Below are 13,768 nucleotides of genomic sequence, written 5' to 3'. Positions count from 1 at the left end.
TTGTAGGTAATCTAAAGCTTCTTGGCGTTTGTTTTATTCCCTTAAACATGCACGCCATGTTTTATTACTTATATAAGCGGAAAAAGAATGTGCTAATCCGATTATCGAGCTAAAACCACTTTACTCGATTATGCCATCCATCTTAACGACATAAGTCAGAAGAATACCCTTTTATCATGTTCATAACTCATTATCTACTTTATCTCACTTTTATTTTACAACATGATATTTTACTAAATATATACATAGTGTTTTACCAAAAGCCATTCCATAAGTAATGTTGGCTTTTATTTTACATGTTCAATTTGAATAGTAAGATCAAACGAGAAAGTTCTGCAATTTCTAGCTGGAAGTAATAAAATAATGTACTACAATAATTGGAAAAATTACCATGTTATCTCTATTAAATGTTTTGTAGATCCAATGTCAACAAATTTTTACTACCTTTGACATCTTAAAATCATATATATAATCACAATATTACTTATGGAATTACCTACCGTTGTATACATATGTTATACATATCATAGACAATTATATTTTACTCTTACACTTTGATTCTTCTTATGCCAGATCCTTTTTTACTAACACTTGTTCGCGATGCGATAACCAGCTATCGACCTTCCCCCTCCCCTCCCCCACCCAACTGTTCGTTCTCGTTTTTGCTTGTCACTCTGGGAGTAGAATAGGTATGTTTTCTCCTTTTTTTACTTTCCCTCGCGACAAGTACAAAGCGGCCCTATTAAGCCATAACCCGTCGGCGACGGTTTTACGTCTGCTTTGCAATTCCTGTAAAAAAAGAATATGGATATACAGAAAAATACTGCCGGCAGTTTCGGGAAATTGCGGAGTGAGAAGGGTGTGGGAATGTGAACGCCTCGTGGCAGATAGTTTATCGTGAATTTATCGAAATAGCTTTCAGCTCGAAACACCTTCTCGTGTTTAGAGCTTTTTCTCCTGCTTTTATTATCACCGACCCTTGAAACCCTTGTCGACCATGGATGATTCCTTCCCTTCAGGTGTAAATCCAGTTTTTCGCGATCATGATGACGTGTTATAGTCGCGATAACGCGAAAGATCGTCGCACCGAAGCGAAATACGGAAAATATGCATGTGCATGAAAATGCGCCTTCGCTGTCCGGCGGTTTCATGAATTCTAAAGGGCGAGAGCCGAGAAAAAGGTCTAAAGAACATACGTTAAATAACACGTAACGCGAGTATAGGAAAGGGGCGAAAACTGTGAAAAGGCTCGTTGTTTATGCTCTTTTGAATCATATATTTCAATGAAGATACTAGACATTAAAAAAAGGGGGTTGGAAATAATCATTGTTTTCAAACCGTTTCGTTGAAATTGCTTTTTCTGGGCTCACGAACAAAATATAAACTGTTATAATTTTTGTTAGTTAATACGTTTTATATTTACCGAGGAAAATGCTTGCATGAGAGAAGAGCGAATATAATTTTGAAAAGCAACGCAGTGTGTAAAGCAACGCTGTGTGTAGAACACGCTATTCAGTTGGGACAATATTTTGTACGTTTATTTCCGATGTGTATGTCTACTTGCACACATTGTATTTATTATGCATTTATTATTTTACATACTGCTTAATTAGGACCAAGTATATTGAATTCCGTACCATGTAATAGTGCTTTCATACGATTGCGGAAATTTGATACTATGAAAATAAAGTTTACAGAATCTACCAGAAGGACATTTTATTGGAAAATAAAGAAATCTGCAAATACATTTTGTAGCTACTACGTGTATGTTTTTACGTAATTCTACTAATTTATTTCTTTTAAAAAATTCATCTCGAAAGATCTTTTCTAAGAGTTAGAAAGGGAAAAACGTAAAGAGTTACATTCCTTTAACCCTTTTTTCATGAAAATAGATACTATTTTAATTTTTGTTTAATCCGAGATCAGGCATTGAACGACGTATTTACAATAGCAGGAGTTTCTCCTGCAGTTTCCTCTCGGTTAGGATCGAAGGTTAAGTCAATGCATTATATGACGATTTGCTGTATTCAATAGGGACGAAGGGTCAAGTTCGATCTAAAGTGAGAAATTTATTTGCTCGTAAAAGAGCAATAAGAGAGTCGTTCTCAGTCGTTTCGGTTGTTTTTCCAGAATGAAAAAGTGTGAAGAATGCGTTTGTAAACTCGCGACACTTGTCAGCTGTTTTCACTTTTCTGTGGTTGAATTGTGCTTACCTGAGATGACAAAGAAACGCGGCTAGGTGGCTTGATTCAGCTCGTGGGAACATTTGTTATTCTAACATCTTTCTCAAGAAAAGCCCAAGGGAAACAACAGAGTTTCGGATGAATTGATCTCTCTCTTTGAACGGAAAATTATTTCCTATCGACGAATACTTTCAATCATCCTGTTGATTGGATACGTTATATACAGCAATTCGTAAATAAATATGCGCTTTAACGACCGTTTAGTGTATTGTTTGCATATGTTACACTTAGTTTCGATGTTGAATTAGATGCTTAACAAGTATTACATTGCACATTTTGTTATTATTAGATGCTAATTAAGCATTTTACCTGTGATTAAAATGTCCAATATATGCAGAAATGGGAATGTATGGGTGACCGTTTCCATTAACCATAAGCTTGCTACATTTAAAGAAATAACAACGTATCTCTCTATCGCAATATGGTATAATGTGTTTGGTGCGATACGCAAATGCACGGTAAAGTTATAATGACCAAGTCTGTCGTATGGCAATGAAGGGATTACCAAAGAGCACAAATCGAATTCGTTGCCGAATTTATGGACTCAGCAAACCATGCTGATATCAGCTTACTGAAAGCAGCATAGAATTGCATAGGAAATTATTCGACTACGAAAGATCCAATTGTATCGTGTAAACGCAAAATCGTTTTCCTCATTACCGCATGTTGACAATTCATTGTTGTTTGAAGTTTCTACGCAAATCTAATCCTTTCTGTTCGTTACGACCGTTCACGGAGAGACGCGATCGCGAGGAAACGCATCAGCGAGAAGCGTAAATTCTCGCTATGATTTTGATAGTCGACGCCGCGAATCAGTCGTTCCCCTGTTTTGATTAGGATAATACAGGTGGTTCAAATGATTGTAACACTGAATTAAGTTAATATAAGCTTCTATTTTTAACAATATTTAAAATTATAATTAACACGTTACAAATGATTTAACGATGATACAACTAGTTTATTTTTATAATTCGACTCGACTTTATAGCATTTCTCGACGTATTCGTTTGAGTAAGCGACCATGGTTTTATTTCTCTGTACCTCCCGATGCATTCGGTTTGACTCCTCGCATGATACTGATTGCCCTTCGACTTTTTCCTTTGTCTTCTCTTGGAAATGACCCTCACCAGGCTCGGGTTTCGCGACCGTTCGCGCCTATGATCACGTATGCCACCTTTTTTGTGTGTGTTATGTAGGTAAAATAACGGACCGAAGGCGAATCCATGTTTTTTAGAACTCGCTGCTTGACGACGACTATGCGCTTATCGCTACATTGTGTATATTTCGCCGGTCATGTAAGACGATCTGTCTGCGACACTGTAGTACCAAGGGAGACGGTTAGGAACACGGCCTATAGTGATCCTCGGGGCGTAACACCGTTGCTAAGATATACGAAAATAACAAGAATCCAACGTGGCGTACGAAATTTAATTTAGTCTAATTATCAAAATGCTCCGCTCTGGAATTACATATTCATGTTTTGTTTCTTATGCACATACTTTTTTTTTTTTTTTTTTTTGTTCTTTTATATCCTTTTCATTCCTTGTATAAGATAGAAAGGTAACAATAATTTTGAATGTGAAGAAGAATCCATGTAATCGGCGATATGTGTAAACCGGAAATATGAACACGGAAAAATGGTAGTACTATGAAAGTTCGTTTCTGGATTAATCCCGAGATTAACTTCAGCTGGAGATACTGGTACCGTTACGTGCCAAAGAGAAGGTGATACAGGAGATTGAACGTCCAGACTAATCTCGTTCGAAATTAAGCGGCTTATCTTTCCTTGATTTAGTGTCCGTTTTCAACCACTTAGTAAATTCTTCGTGAGAAAAGTTTCTGTATCACCAATGGTGTTGAAAAATTTACACACTCGTTTCCTATGATGTTCTTCACATTATTTGTCCCACGAGAGAACTTCAAACGTTTGAAATCTTCGCTAACAAACAGTTCTGTAATCTTTCAATCCACCAATCAAACTGTTATTTCTCTTTACCGTGTTCTTCAAATTCGACGAAAAATTGTTTGATATCGTTCGTCTACGATATTCTTTCCCAAAAACGAATATATAAACATCATATTGGAAGAATTGAAACTTTATCCTTTATAAATAGAATCCTTTATAAAATAGAAACTTGTTATTTCAAACAATGTTAATAAATGTTTTGACAGAAGTGAATCACTTTGTGATTCGAAAAGGTGGAAAATATTGAAAGTTTTGAATGATTCTAATTCAATAACCCGGGACCGTAGATAGTATTCAATTTTAATACTGGAAATGATTGACGATAAAAGCATAAAAAATGTACCAAAAAACGATCAAAATGAAAAAAACACGAATAAATATATAATGCAAGAAGGAAAACAAACTTCTGCTCATGTGTTGTCAAAATAGAAATCGATTAAATTCTCAAAAACTGTACCGGCGTAAATTATGCATAAAGATAAAAAATTCCAAGTTGGTCATTCTGCTTCGGCAATACTACTATTAATAAACGGATATTTCATATGTTATGGATCAGTGAAATATTAAAGAATATTAAACGAGAAGTATTTCATGTGACAATATTTTTACAGTGCGTCGATTTTCGATATAGCTTTATCGGTTGTATGTATACTTTGTATATTGCGGAAGATTTAAGTATACCTGGCTCTATACGATTAATTCGTAAAATTAGTTTCGCTGTCACGTTTTTTTACGGACAATGATTATTTCTGGGCATTTTTGCAAACAACACGGCTGCTTGATTTTTAGTTATTATGAGTGTGTCAGGTCAAATGATTCTAGCTATTTTATGCACTCAATCCGCTACGCTTGAAATGTACGTATATAATTTGATTGGAAACTGTCAAACAATAGTGGCTACATATGCGAATGTGCATGTATGCACATAGGGTGGATTTATTGTTCGAATCGCAACGGATCTAATAGGTGAACGGAATATGTATATCGAATTACATTATTTCTGGGACGATGTTTGCGTATGGGGTCGTTGAAGATCATCGATATATCGTATGCGAAATAATACCAGATAGTTCGAAATACATCGAAGGACGCTAGTTTATGGTTTCTGCGTGGGATTATGTGGCAATGAATGGCTGAAGACCGAATATTGTTGGTTTAGGAAAATAGATTATTGCTATAGCTTGTGAGGAATTCTGATTTGCATCTCCTTCACAGTGGCTTAATTATCCCAAACCAGTCTATACGATCTTTTGTCTTGTATCCTAGATACTGTAGATAATTTTGTTTATTCATATGTATAAATAGAGTTTGCATGTATTAGAGTTAGTAAAATTCCCAAAGTGAAAATATTAAAAAGTATTAATCCAGAGATACGACATACTGTAATACATATATGAATAAATGTACATTACATGTATAGTAGCGTTTTGTCGATACAAGGTTTTACTAAAATTTTTCCAAACAAGATACAGATATATACACATGTATATTTAAATAAGCAATATTATATTATCATTAACGCTATAATTCACACATTTGCTAGTAAATTTCATGCGATTTTCGGTTCGGAGTTCAGTTTCGGCGATTTTACAATTTCTATATCAACAATCTATATCACTTGCATATTTATGATAATAACCACTTGATACATTCAAACACGTAGTATGAAATAGTTCAACATAACGGGGCTAATTAATTTGCATCAAGTAAATTACTGTACAATTCGTAGTATTTGCATTGTTCTGTTTAATCGTCTGTAATATCGTGTCTGTCAATTCAACAAATCATCGATCTTCTTTCTTGCTTTCAAAATTCATTAACACATATGACATTTTACGCATATGAATTACCACTATTGCTAAACAACATTGCCATTTTTATATTTAATACTCTGCGATTATCTTGCCATCGGTTTTTATTCACAACTATTACGAATAACTAATGCTAATAACTATCATCCGTCACTGTCAACCTCACGATTGAGCACAACGAATGGAGATGTCTGATAGTATCATTTCATGTACCGAATGGATGTGGGAATAATACTATTGGATTTTGACACGGCACATATCGGCCATAGATCTATTCTTGCATAGGGCGAGCGCGTCCTCGAAGTTTTGCAACTGATAGGCGGCTGATCGATGACTCGATCGATAGCCATTATCCGCCTTAATTCCAGGTAGTCGAAAGTTTTTATTCGGATAAGGGCCATCATGAACAATGGATGCACAAGTAGGATCAACGTAGCTCGATATTTGCATATCGATCTTGGTTCAGTGCAACCGCGTGGAATACTTAGCCATAGTATTAATAACTCTGATGTAGTTTTCTGCTAATATCTATTAAAAAGTACTTATAAAGACGGGTTTAAGAAGTTAAATAGGTTTGTCAAGAACAAGTGAAGAACGACGGTTAACGATCGTCTACAAAATGACTATGATATTTTCGCGACAGGTAATATCTTCCGAAAGTCATTTATCAAATCTGACTTAAAATTCGCTGCATTAAAAATATGGATTTCTCCTTTTCTTTTTTTAAGCGAGAAATATACTCTAATTATACGTTAGAAATAATAAATTACAAGTAATTCCGCAACGTTTACATCGCGTTTCCTAATTAGTGCACTAACGTTTCTCTTAGCTATCACGGAAGCAAATTGTTCCTCGGCACCGTTAATTCTTTAACGTTGTTCCAAGTAAAAAGAAGGTTCTTACATTGGAACGAGGCGACGTCGTAAGAAAGACTTCTTTAACATTTTTCTAACTCCAAGTCCGCGACTCGAAGTGAAAGTATGTCGCGAAACAGCGCTCGATGTCGCTCATCCTAAGAACGTGATGAAATTAGGAAGCTGAGGCGTATCCCAGATGCGATGCAACCGTCGTCCAGTCTTTTCATCTCCGCCACTTTTTTTTCCCTTTCGCCTTTCTTAAATCAACTCTTTTTCGCCTCGCGTTGTTTCATCTCTGTCGAAAAATTCCGGGCGGAACGTCATTGTCATGCTTCGCGGACATCCTTTTCCCACCTACATCTTGCGCCGTACGCTTATGTACAAATGGAAGAAACGTGGAAACGGGTACAAGTACGTTCAAAAGCTTCTTCAGCTTGGCGTGTCTGATTTTTCATCGTAGAACCTTTTTTCTTTACCATTACTTACTTCAAAATAACATGATCACAATAGAAATTATTAACGTAAGAAAGTATAGCAGGACATTTGGGTAAAATATCTTTTATAATATCGCGAAGGAAAATTGGCTTTTCAACATATTTTATTATTACCCTACTTTTTTAATTACACAAAGAATGAAAAGTAAAAAGTGTTACGGAGAAATGACCTGGATATTACATACTATCGTTACGCGAAGCAAAATTGCAGAGTTTTGTCGCAAATGAAAGTTGTATGTGTAGATGCCTTCTGAAACAAACAGTGTAAGTCGCTATATAGGGACAGTTGTATTTTCCGAGTGGATTGTACGAGTACAGGAGAGTTCTAGCGCCAACTAACATTCAACCCTATTCGTATCCTACGCCATCGTCGACGGCGACAAATACGTCGAGCTTTTTTTTGCGAAGCACATCATCATTCCGCTAGCCATCCACGGTTCCATTCGTATATACTTGTATGTACCTTTCAAAACCTGTATACAGCTTTATTCGTCCTCGCGATATCCGGTGCATTTCGTTCTTGGCAGCAACCCTACGGTTCCATTTTCTCGGCGAATTGCTTCATCGAGCAGAACGACTTTTCAACATTGTGACCGATTTCGATTCATTTTTTAGATTCGGTGCAGAATGTCTTATCTGTCGGATATTATTAATCATGATTTCTCACATATTGCGAAGTCGACTATTTAGCAACATTTATTTTCAACATTAACATTTATTTCCAAATACTAGGTATACATTGGTATACGATAGGTTCTTCGTTTTATTTTCCAAAAGTGATATATAAAAGAAGTTTAATTAATGTTCGGTATAAATAAAGGGAAACACTACATTTACATAAGATTAGTTAAAATTCCTTAAAATATCGCTTTTGCAATACGAAGTTAAGAATACACCGGGTTCAAGACTTTCGCATACCACTGTATCTACATTTAATAGCAATAATGGTAATGATTTGTTACAAAAGCTATAGAAGTTTACAAAGTTCCTGAAATTTTAAAAATTCTACAAACTCCTAGTAATTCTGATAATCCTTAAAGTTTTGAAAGTCTAAATGTTTCTAAATTAAGATCTGTCTACCTGTCGGTAAATCCCTTTATAAAGATCGTTAGAATAACGAACATCTAATTAGAAGTTCTATTCGTCGAAAAAAATTTTCGTTCTAGCGAGGAGGAAGTCCAGTCGAATCCAGAAATTTCTGAATTTTGCAGGGTGTATTTTACTATCTGCTGTTCAAGGAAGCGTGTATTATATCGCTCACTTTTTTACATAAATATTTAATTAGATAAATATTTAAACCCCCACAAGTAACAAATATTTTGAACTTTAGAAAGGTTTATCGTAAACAGATATTATTAGCTGTTTACGATACGAAATAATTATGAATTACCAAATGCGAACTTCGTATTATAAATCACTGTCGTCAATAACATTGATCTTTGTCATCGACTCTGGCTGTGAATACAATGGTGATCGGTCATGTCCAACGGAAATTTGGGCAGTTCTGTTCGTTTCTAAGGTGAGACCCTGTTTATCGGTTCAGACAAAGCGACTGAATCTATTCAAGTACCTAGTGCATGCTTTCGCTATTAACGCGACCTTACCGATGAGCCATCTGTCAACCTCAAATTTCGTACGTTCCACGGTGGTTGTTTGCCAAATTCCAACACCGTCTGCACGGACAATACCTTCACCATTCCTCGTCTCGTGTTTACTGGAGAAGTTTACTCCAGAAACTGGGAAGCTTCGAGTTCAGTAGTTGTCACGCACATGTTAATGATTAAAACATTGCTCGACATTGTCTCCGATGTGATTTATCTTCGATTAGAATCGCAAATCATTTCTCTCTGCGCCATGCTTTTCGAATATCAATGCTTTTCGGAATGCTTTCACTCAGTGATCCACAGTATTACATATCCGTGTTATTTATTTATTTCAAAAATTATAGTACCACGTGGTAAAATATTTAATATAAAATTGTAGTTTATACTCGGAGCGCAAGTGGAGATTTCCTCAATTCTAGATAATATAAATGGAAATTGTATAATTTTACTTTTTTGCTGGTCCGATTTATTTTTGGATCGTGGCGAACCGAAAACGGTATATATGCGTTACAATGAGACCTTGCCTGTTGAAAGCTTAACTCGTAGTGATCATATATCATTCTTGGTTGCAAAGCTTTTCATCCCCTTTCTCATAACTTTTCTTCTTCTTGTTTTTAAAACAGAGCTTTATGAGTCTGGGATATTAGATTCGACCAGCCTTTCTCGCCCACATTCTACACTGCCCCCTAGTTTCCTGTAACGGATTTTGCTTTCACGGCATGGCAACGATTAGGGGTTTCCGGTTATAATCCATGAAACTCACGACACTATCCCGAGAAGTGAATTATAATTTCGCAGACATCAAACGCTGCAAACTGCTGTCGTATTCCCATGCAAACGGAATCCAATAGATACCGGTAGTTCCTGAATTGTCTTACTCTGTCGTGGATACCTAATGTTTCGGCGTAGTAATGAATTTTGAAATTCAGGCTATGGATATAATCCTTCCTTCACTAAAAGAGGTGTGCACGTTTCTAGCACGCGTTGCTGTCGCACGGTTTGATATCAAGTTAAACGTTAATGATGCTCTACTATTATCGTTAACTATTATAGTATATACTTTAGGTATTATTAGTATTATAGATATTGTATTATAACGATATCTTTTCATCATTCTTTTGATATATCACCGAGGCGATAGAACGACGCGGAGGGAGATTTTATAAAAATAAAAAGTGTGAAGAGTGATATTTCGAAGGAGGGGGCAGCTTTTCACCGGGTTAGAAAAATATGACCGTCCTCTATGTCAAACCGATAATGGCCGCCGAAAATTGCTCGGGATCGGCGTGTGTAAATGTCACGTGGAAGCTTCGAAAAGAGCAGAAATTACGATACGGCGCGTGTTACGTATACCCCACGAGTTTTTCGGCCGAGCGGGAGCTGCGTTTCGAGGAGCGCGTTTATTTTGCGATAGCCGTAGATAAATATTCACAGCACGGTTTATTCTCACAGCCGCAACGGTTATAATGCACTACGGGACCCCGTGTTCGTGTTACACGCGAGATAATGGACCAGAACGCGTATAACCTATGCCGGTGGCTATGTACAATGCGATTTATATGAATCATAAATAGATGCGTCATGTCCGTTGATCATAATTTCGACTCTTCCGCGCGTTCTTCTCTATACGTCTCGCTCTCTTCCCCTTCACATTTTCAAGAGGAGGAAAAAAGCGTGAACCAGGAAGGGAGGAAACGGGAAATTCGTGTTTTATGTTGCTTTCAGCTTTAGCACGCGCCAGGCGATCATTAAGGAGTAAGTGGAAAAAATGGCACAGAACAGATAGAAGCGTCTGTAAATCTTGCAGCTGCACATGGGGATAACGATCTGGAATATCGAAATAACGTTTGTACCATCAGTCGTGCTTTATTAGAATCTTTCAAATAAATTTTTACCTCTTTGTCTATATTTGATCAGAAAGTGGTGAAAAAATTGAGACAATTAAAGATCTGATTACGATAACGCAACATTTTATTAGTCATTTCTGTTGAATTCTATTAAATTCGTATCGTGGTCGTTATAAGGAATTGCATGAATTTTCTCAGAATTTTTTTCTCTTATGATTTCTTCTTCCACTGATATTATACATATCAGGTAATTTTGTATTAATCCACATTCCGGTAATCAATCGTCCCATTAATCAGCATTTTAATAACAATCGAGACTCTATCGTATTTCAACGTTTAAATCACAAGCTGTTAATTACTGTTCGATTTTCCTGTGTACATCTCGTTGTTTGTCATGAAACGAAAATATGAATAGTATATGACTACAGCTAATTGCAAGACAGACATTCAGTAATGGGATTACAACAACGCTTTTATATAAATTACGTTGGATAAATTAGAAAAGTTATTCTAATTTGAAGATTGAATGGGATTGAATCAAGTTGAGCGTCTGCTCGATTGATTTGAATATTCATAAGGACAAAATCTACTAGTTAGTACTTTAATTAGATTCATGAAAGTCCTCATCTTTTTCTCTTTTTGCTCCTGATAGAATTAACGAAGTGTAGATACGTTATCCCATAGAATATAGATTAACTATCGTACAGATTGTTTCTAATGCTTGCAAGCATTTTCAGTCGTGTTTGATGAAAATCGACTTTGCAAATACTTCACTATAAAAATTGATCGATGAGATGCCATTACATTGCTCCCAATTTATGGACTTACTGTCGCAAAACAACAAAGTCGCACAATCAATCACGCGAACGTATCGGTCGTGGCACGGCAAAAATATTTTCGCTAAAATTTTTCAGATTGCTAGTGACATATGGCGAAGATTCTGGTTACAACGATGCAGCTGTTAGCTTCCCACCGTTTTCCAGCTGACTTCTCAAGTACTCAAAAACTTTTTAATAAAGGACCAAATTCACGACAACACTTCAGAAAGAAATATCTCAAGAGCAATTCTTTTTCTTTTCAATGTAGCTAGTTCTACGTTCCTTAATCTATTTTCCTAGAAAGTTAGCCGCAATATTGAAACCTATTTTCTACGTACTATTTTCTTGCGACTTTTAATAGAATTCGACGATTACCTTCTAATCTACATTACTTTCTGATATAGCGCAGTAAACTTATCAAGTATATGTAAATTTGCCTAATATATGTTAGACAGAAATGGACAAGTGATAAGAGATTATTCCGCATGCAGAGATACACGAAAAATGTAGAATAAAGCTTTTTCGTTTAAGGCCTCGTTTTTGAAAAAATCGATTTTGAAAATTTATCAAGTACGTATGTTCACACTGTTTGCACTAAAACGAGGTCTTAAAATGAGAAAACTTTATTCTACATTTTCGACGAATAATTTTCTTAATTAGAATTAGACAAATTCATGATAAGTCTTTGTTGAGGTTGACTACTAGAGGAACGCGTGGATGAATTTGTAATAGAGAAATATATTGAAGTAAGTATAGATATAAGTACAGGTATAGTGTATGCTGATCCAGATCCTCACTCTTTCTGTGTTATAATACAATAGAATATGATATGGAGTACGTTCATACATTTATAGCAAAGGACATTACCAAAATAGTTACCTTGGTGTGTAACTCTAGCTGAAAGCTGCAAGAAACAGCAAAAAATCTACTTATATCTAGCTCTTTTGTTTCTAGTCCTTGTAACTCAAAATAACATTCATATTCAAGGGCACAATATTATGGATCTTTCTTTCCTTTTAATTTTTCGCTTCACTAAATTCTATTTTCTTCATAACAACGGTGTTCAGGTCACGAGTATACAAAAGAAAAGATGTAGAGTAATTACTTCAACGGTCTTCAAGCCCGATTTTCTCAAGAATGAAGCTTCCAGCGCAATTTTATTATTGCTGCTATAGAATTTCCCTGATTTCAATTGTGCTGCGAATTTAGGAGCGCGATGTATATTCGTTTGAAACTAACGAACATTTCAATCGCAAAATTTCCTAGATATTACGCTGGTAAATCCATTCACCAATTCCAGCAGTTCTTTTCGCGGACCTATTTTCCAGAGATTCGAAACTATCGGAGAACGTATAACATGTCGGACAGAGCACAGAGCATGAGAAATTGTACAGGGAAAGAAACAAGGCTGCCGTTCTACATCGAGTACATAATGCTTGTAAATATGTATCTGTTTCGTGTACAATGCAGCTGCCACCGACGCTAAACCATGGCGCTGACAAATACAACGCTATGATATGGGTTTGTACATCGATGGTATAGCAGTCGGATGCCTGCGCTCGTAAAATCCGACGTTCTCACTCGCGCGAAGTCCGGAAATGGAAGTTCAGGTGATCTTGAATTTATAGAAGGAAGCGAGGAGAGGCTCTCTTCGATTTATCAGTCGATATTTCGCGTAGCTAAACCGTTTCGTTTTATTAAAATCATTGAAATATTAACGAAGCGAACGCAAGAATATCGAAACAAACGAAACGTAATAATCGCAATTCTTGGCTTAAATATTGATTTCTAAAATTTGATGGAAACGTTAATTACCAATTACTAAATGATATATCGAATATTAATATTCGTTGCACGAGTAAATGCAGTTTCCATAACGGTTCGCTTCGGTCTGTTTCCAATATTTGCATTAAAGCTTGTAGGCTGGAACGCTGAAAGCTTCACACGTTAATACGCCTCGCATGGACTGTGGTCAGCCCCAAGGGAAGATTGAGATTTATGAGCGCGTAGTGTGTGAGGAATCCCCTACTGGGAAATAACCAGCGATCACTTCGTCTGTCATTCGGTGAATAATTGATGTACCTGTTCTTTGTTGCATTGTCATCTTTTATAAAGGTGTATCGCAGAG

The 13,768-nt window shown here is 36.2% G+C and overlaps 1 protein-coding gene across 1 annotated transcript in view; it reads left to right on the top strand.

Annotated features, from left to right (window-relative positions):
- Positions 1-13,768, top strand: part of KaiR1D (Kainate-type ionotropic glutamate receptor subunit 1D) — a 260,767-nt gene that overhangs the window by 2,073 nt on the left and 244,926 nt on the right. The gene's annotated exons all lie outside the window — the stretch shown is intronic.

Source organism: Bombus flavifrons, chromosome 8 (genome assembly GCF_040668555.2).
Source record: "Bombus flavifrons isolate JBK064 chromosome 8, iyBomFlav1_principal, whole genome shotgun sequence".
Classification (NCBI taxonomy): domain Eukaryota; kingdom Metazoa; phylum Arthropoda; class Insecta; order Hymenoptera; family Apidae; genus Bombus; species Bombus flavifrons.
Note: the sequence above shows the minus strand (reverse complement) of the source record. Positions and strands in the feature narration are given on the sequence as shown.